The following is a 7,756-nucleotide window of genomic DNA, read 5'->3' as shown; positions in this document are numbered from 1 at the left end:
ATTGAAGACATCAGTGTAAGGTATGTGACCAGAAGCAATGAAAGAAGAAAATGTGGTTGAAAACACATTTGAGGCTGAAAGACTCAACCCAGTCTCATGAGTTAAGGGATTTATGAATGAAAAAGTGATATGTCTGAAGGGACTGGTATGAGGAAAGGGACTGCTCCATAAGCCTTTCTCATGCATCCAGCATTTATAGTGGCAGTGACTCCTGTGGCTGACCTTGGCTGTGCTCTTATGCTCATTTTGAAGAACAATGACCTCTAAGTCTATGCCCACCAGTCTCTCAAGTTCTCTTTTCAAAGAGGTCACACTATTACAGGATAAATATTCCTGGAAGGCAATAGGACATAGACTGTGGTGGTGTTGGGGTGTATCTGAAAAAGCTAACCTGAAAATCTAGGCCATCATCTGGCCGTGGTGAGCTTGCATATGTGTGTGTGATAGTGGGTGTTGCTATTTATCTTCATCTACCAACATCTATGAGTCTTGTTGTGTCTTGTAGATTTCTTTTCTGAAACTTCAAACTGCCCTGCCCCTGAACAAACCAAAGCCTGGGAGACGGGCTGTTTTCCTACTGTTCTTTGTCAAATATACAATCCTTTGGGAAAAGGATGCAATAAACACACAGAAAATCTTGAGGATGGGGTATTGGTACATGCTTCTTATGGTGAAATCTATGTATCTATAATAATTTAAAACCATAGTAAAAGGGTGTAAGAACTCCTTACACCATACTCCCTTACCCTACTTCTTATTTAAAGCACATGAAAAATACAGCCATTCTGGTTCATCTTTCAGAAGCGCTCTGTCAAAACAGGTGGCATTTTTAAACACGTGCTTTCTATTATATACAATGTATTAATAAAGTATTGTGGCTTCAGTGTTTTGCTGGAAGGGACTATTAAAAAAAACAAAGGGAAGGGTTGTGATGAAACACAAAATTGCCACCTACGCTACATTTTAAAATCTTCTAAGAAAATGTAAAAACACAGGCCTGCATCAGGAAGAGCAGTTAAACTGTAAGGCATGTAAAAATGCTTGCAGAAAGGTTTGATCTAAGCCATTATTGTAGTTCATTAAAGAAAATGAAATAATGACTTTTAAAAAACAAACGAGCAAGCACAATACCAGCTGAATTACACATAGTATGTGTACTTATAATATTTTTTCAAGAAGAGAGAAAGGATTTAACTGGCAGTTGTTTTCTTTTAAAATGCTTCAGGTCTGTATTTATGATAGGTTAAAAATTCTCAGTGGCTATCTTGTTGTGTGACAGGAGTTTACAGCATTAGTTTCACCAGACAAGGACTGGTGGAGTAAAATTAGTCATGTATGTAAATTATAATCATGCTGAATAGTTGTATGTGCTCATTTAGGCATTTTAACAGTGTGTGATGTTATCCTCTCTGCAGGACTAATAAGCATTAGCCATAATGAGGTCAGTCAGTCAGTCAGGCATTATCATGGGATTTAATTGGGACACTGGTCTCTGCTGAAGTGAAAATTAATAACTTTTGTCAATGTTCTGGTGAAATGTTCTGTCTTATTAAACTATGAGGGTCAATTAGAAAGCATTATGTAATAAAGTCCCCAGCAGCAGAACTCAAATTGAGTTATACCACAGTCATTATTCCAGGACGATTGCATTTGAAAATGGAAAACCACCGTGCCATATGGAGGGCGCAGGTTATATTTACAAGCATTGCATGTTAAAGCTTCGGCAAGAAGGAAACAATTAAATGTAATACTGAAATAAATCAAAGCACTGAAAGTGCCATGTTGTGCCAGGTGCTTAATATAGCCAGCATACCCCTAGATGAGACTAGGCAAAATGGCACCTGTTTATAAGCCTTGTTTGGGTTCTGTCAGACAACATCCTCCCTCTGGATTGCTCCAATGATTCAAAGTCTGGGACACACCTGGAAGGCTCAGCCAGGCATGTTGACTCATATAAATAACAGTTTATTGTATGGCTATTAAGACCAGAGATTGTTTTTATTAAAGTGCAGTTATCATGATACAACAAATTAAGAACTTTTAAAGCATGTTTAATGGCCTCTGATATTCCCTGTTCGGTCATGTTTTACAGTACTTTGAATGGGGGAGACACAAAACCTCTGTCAGTTCTGGTGTCTGAAGACAATGCCGGCAAAGATGCAGAGAGACTAGGAAGGATTTTATAGGGACAGTAACAAGTTCAGATGCCTGTTTTACCTGTCCCTCAGAGAAAGGCACAAGCAGTAATTTTACTGTTTCTAAGGGTTCCCCCTTAACAAAAAAGGTAGTAGTATGTCATGCTAAGCACCTCTTTCTCCAGAATTTACATCCCAAATACAGCTGGAAATCAGTAGAATCAGAAATACAGCTGGAAATCAGAAATCAGTAGAAAGTTGAGGCCTCAGAGTACTTACATGCTGAAGGGCTGCTCATCCTCTGCTCATCCACCCAAAGACTCCCTGTGAGTACATGCCAGAGCTGTGCCTCACTCGGGGTGGCAGTGGGCCTGTGTACTTCAGCTTCCTTCTGCAGGCCGAGGCTACTGCTGCCCCTACTGGAGAGCAAACTGCCAAGCAGAGGTGTCCCTCAGTGGCTCCCACCCAAATTTCTGCATGGCAAAGGCTACCCGCATGGTGCAGCCCCAAGGTTCAGCAGAGCTCTCCACTGATCCACTCAGCATCAACTCCAACAACCCAGAGGGCTAGTGGTCTTTTCCTCTCCCACCAAACCAAAGCGAGCTAGAGTCTCCCAGGACATGTCTTCCAGGAGTTGATGGACCTTGTGCGTGCTCTTGCACTGCAGGAAACCACAATTCTCTCTGAAGCGAGACATTGTGCTGGAGAGACATCCCCAATCTGTCTTCCAATTATTATTCACACATGTTAGGATGATTTTCTAAAGTTTTTGGTTTTTGGCCTAACACAGCTCCCACAGATGGCGGCAGAAGATCTCGCTCTGGGTTTTACAGAGCAATGAAAGAATTGTGCAAGGGCTATGTATTTCTCAGAGCCCTAGTCCTGAGGGCGAGCTCTGATCCCAGCTTCTGATGTTTCAGTAAGGGTTATACCATCCTCATTGGAAGGATGTTGGTTTTTTTCATCTGTAGCTTTACAGTCCCACAGGACTTTACTTGATTATTGCCAGCAGTGTGGGCTAAGTTAATTTTTACTGTGGGTTTTAAATAAGCTGAACCAAACTTCTGTTTCATTTAAAACTGCTCAATTAGGGCCAACTATGTGATTTCCAACTTAGCTGTAAACTGACAAGCAGAATCAGGCAAGATTTTCCCCTCACTCATTCCAGTTTGACAGCAGTGTGGCTTACAATGACTATTTTGGTGTTGCTTCTGATTTACACTGCTTGTTAGCAACCCATCTCTCATGGAGTAAGAACGTTTTGCTACTTCGATCAGAGCAACTGAGAATGTCAATATATTTTATAAGCATTTATGAATGAGCCTCAGTGCTAGCCTCAGGAGGTCCTCAGCAGTGGATAAAGGTCATCAGCTAGACAGTTAAGAAGCATCTACTAACTTTGGACACTATTTTTTCATTGCCCAACTTCATATCCTACAGTTTGGAAAGAATCAGGTATCTCTTCACCTGTCCTCCTAATGATGATTGAGGCTGCTGAAAACAACTCTGTCAGGGCCCAGTGTGTTGGTGAATGTCCTTGACAGCCAGGGTGTCTCCAGCCAGGGAGTTGCTCTGGCAGGACTGGTCCTGGTACTCAGAGCTGGCCATATGCAGTTCTGTGCCTGAACCACAAGACTGTGCTTTCTCCCCTTTGTATACTGCAGAATAGCCTGTCAGCTTTTCTCTCTCTCCAGCCCTGTGTAAGTCACCCTATCTCTTATTTTCTTTCCTGGACAGGAATAGCATATGTAGAAGGTCTCTGTTTCTGGCAGGCATGGCTGTGTGTTGTATGTTAGACTCATACCTACACATATGCACATATGAACATATATACATATATATACATATATAGACATATATATATACATACACACACACACACATATATATGTATCTCTACACATGCAGATACATATGCCCTCATGCACTTGTGGATCAGCACCCAGATGCAGTGGTTCCAGTTCACCATTTGATAGAAATTAGTGAATATTATTTTAAGCATTTTCAACATAGGGAATACTTTAAACATGACAGCTTTGCTAATTACTTTCAAATGGTGAATGTCAACATTTTCAAGGTATCACTGCATAGGCTAGGCTGCATGGATGTAGATGCTCTCAGCCTCAATACAGATAAATGCACATTCATGCATAGGCAAACAGACATACATCTGACCTCACCTCCCCACTGATGAATCAACAGACATTTCCCAAGGAAGGTCCTTTATGCTTTTCAAGTGCCCAGCACACCAGAACTTTCAGCTTCCCCTTGTGTTTTCCCGAGGGTTTTTTGGTGTTTTTCTCATTTCTACAAGACTAATATCAGGCACTTTTGTTGTTGTTGGAAAGAGTAAGTGGTCGGGGAAGTGTTAATTCTTCCTAGTCTTTTACACCTACAGTGTTTAGGAGACCTTAACACAAAACAGTCCCAGGTCTCGGTGCTGGGCTGCCTGCTTCAGTCTTTGGCAAAATGATAATAGTTTGGCAGAAGTGCCCTATGTTAACAAAGAAAAGTTTGATTAATCACCAGGAGGGAAGACTTAGGAGAAAGGGGAGTGGGAAAGATAGAGAGCAACAGACGGACATAAGATGAAGACTATTCTAAAAAGTCTAATCAGTTTTAAAACAGCTTTAAAAGGAATAAAAATTCTTAAATCTCTTTGATGATATTCAAAGAGCCTTATTTAATATATGAGAAAGTACATTCTAAATTCTTAACAGGGATAGTGTCGTAAGTCCTTTTTTCCACTAAACCATTCTAATTCCATAATTTAGAGAGTCTTGAAAAGTAGCAGGATCAAACTGCAGTGTAATTGGATACACTGTGCACTTCCAGGGTGAATTTGGGTGCCTGCTATGCACAAGAGATTTCTTTCTTTCTTCTAAGATCACATAGAGTTTATTCATTTGAAAGGAGAGATGCAGCAGCAAAGTAAGCTTTTTACAAGGTGGATGAGCTAAGTGTGCTGCGGGAAAACACTGGCCATTTGTTTGGCACTGATGGTTTCTTTGTGATTGGAGGGAACACTATCGACAGCGAATCAATGTGGGTTTACTAAAGAACACTGAGCAAACGGGGGCAGACAAGCAGTCAGACAGGAGTGGTAGCCTACTGCTCTTCCTTCAGAAATAAATAGGTTCAGCTATTTTAGTTCCTTCTTTCGACTTCCTCTTTTCTCCTTCTCACAACCAATGTACAGTGTCTTTCAGTTCAATTATTAGCTCTGCTGATCTGAGCACTGCAATAACCAGAACTTTGGATGTGCTCTGTTTCTGAGAAGCCAGGGACAGTTGCAAGCCTGGGTTCCTACAGGGCTTTTAAAAACAGAAGGCAACAAAGAATGAGAGTGGGAGAAGAGAAACATCTGAACATCTGCTAGAAAATTCTAACTGGCTTGTTCAGCTGAGTTCAGCAAGAGCAACAGCAGAGGAGCAGAGGAGTTGGCAGGTTTTGCCACACTATAGATGGAAATCGCTGCAGATGATCTCAAGATATAAAAAAGAATGTTCTGGACAGTCCCTATACCTGCTTCCCTCCTCTAGAATATTTTTTCTTCCCAGCTGACAGCAACTTCAGTGTGTGCTGGTTAGCTGGGGGGAGGTATTAAAATAGCTAGAAGCAGGGCTGTGGATGTAAGCAAATACCTGTATGTATCAAAGATGCCCTATCATAGTATACTGCTTTCTTTAAAATTACTCTGTGGGTGAAAAGTAACAGAAACTACCAGTCTTTCCTTCAGGAGTACAAATATTCATCTCTCAAATAGATCTGTTCAGGGTCAGGGGAAAGAGAAGAGTTAATAACATCGCATCTTCTTTTCTCTAGACTCTGGGCAATATAAAAATACTAGCTTTTCATTCATTAAGTGTTCCTCTCTCTCTCTCCTCTCTCTCTCATTCTCTCTGAATATACATATGTGTTCATCTGTGTCTCAGGCACTAAGTATCCCTTTTACTACAGTAGCAGAAAATTTCAGACATACATACCTAATTTTGAAGAGGAACTCTTAACTTACTCATTCATTGCATTCTCCCTGAACTTACATTATTCCTGGCAGAAATTTTCAAAGATAATCAGTCAGCAACCTCGGTCAGGGCTTTTCACTCTTTGCTCAGCGGTTCACAGTTATGTTGGCTTCATAGACTTTCACACTGCACCATCTCTGTTCCACAGCCTAGCCGACATGCTCTGGACAGCAGGACAGCTAGATCCAATAAATCTGAGACCTGTCTAGGTGCTTCATTTATCAAGAGGCCTAATTTACCCAGGCCCTTTAGACTAATTGCAGATTTGTAAAAAATGCTGATAATGTAGAACAGTGCATTGTGAATGTCCCTTGCCATATTTCCGCTAATGTGTTTCATCTGGAGTACATAAAGAGACAGGGATGCTGATTTTAGACACAGCACTTTGGGGCTAATCCAGTTAAATGATTATCCCTAAAAATCTGCAGTGATGTCATTTTCCCTGTAGAACTCTGCCAGTTGCCTTGTTTGCTTTATTGTGAGAAATACATGATCCCAGGCTTTAGAAGGTCACTCTATATTCTTGTTCTAATGTACTGTAGCTCTCTCATCCCACTCTCCTGGCTACCCACTCTTCTTACATACTATAACTATGTTGACAGAAATCCTGGTTTGGACTCTTTTGTGTGTACATTGATAAGGAAAAGGTATGCTCCTTTTTTTGATAGATGAAGATATATGCAGGTACTGACTATGTTTTTCTTAACACACAATTTCTTCTTTTCATTCCCTTCATTTCTCAGTTTCCTTCAGAGACTACTATTCCACTGTGTTTCGGTCACTTTCATTACTAACACTGTGTTTATGTTTGGCCCCCTCTTCTGCACTTTGCCCCAGTATTCATTGCCACAATCTTTTCTAAGCTTTTTATCTTCTTATCCATGGTCCGTAATACCAAAACTTTGCTCCATGAGGTAAACTCAGCTTCTATGTTCTTTCTCAGATATCTTCTCCCTTTCCTTTTCTTCTGTAATTCCTTTGTGCCTTCCTTTGTGCCCCAGGGAACTGTGTGGGGCACACCCAGAACCTCTCTGTTGTGAGAAGAATCCAAATTTTATTTCAAAAAATCTCTCTGTCATGTAACTGATACAGTGTGTTCATTGAGGCAGGTGCCAGCTGACCTGTTATGCAAAACACTAACAAGTAGCACTATGATAATCAATATCATTATTATTATTACTAATAAACATAATTTAAAAAAAGTGGCCATGCAGTCATCACTGATACCTGGGAGCAGCTGTTAGGCAGTTCCAAGTGTGTTTCACTGCTCCATTGACACGTTAATGCTAATTTTTACTATGTAGATTTTGAGGCGATTCCAGGATCTAGACATCAGGAGATCCTTATTTTTCAGTAAGTGGCTCCACAGGGCTGTGATAAGGCAGCCTCAGGAATTTGACACTATAAATATTACAAAGCTTTCAACAAAACCCTTAAGATTATTTGTTTATCTGGCACCAGCTCCTTCTTAAGCCTTCCATGCAGAGATAGAGGAGAGCAATAGGGATGTCTTCTCAGATAGAATCATAGAATCATAGAATCGATTGGGTTGGAAAAGACCTCCGAGATCATCGAGTCCAACCCTTGGTCCAAATC

This window comes from Lepidothrix coronata, unplaced genomic scaffold (assembly GCF_001604755.1).
Source record: "Lepidothrix coronata isolate B3197 unplaced genomic scaffold, Lepidothrix_coronata-1.0 Scaffold317, whole genome shotgun sequence".
Classification (NCBI taxonomy): domain Eukaryota; kingdom Metazoa; phylum Chordata; class Aves; order Passeriformes; family Pipridae; genus Lepidothrix; species Lepidothrix coronata.
The sequence above is the reverse complement of the archived record's forward strand: the minus strand, read 5'-3'. Positions refer to the sequence as shown.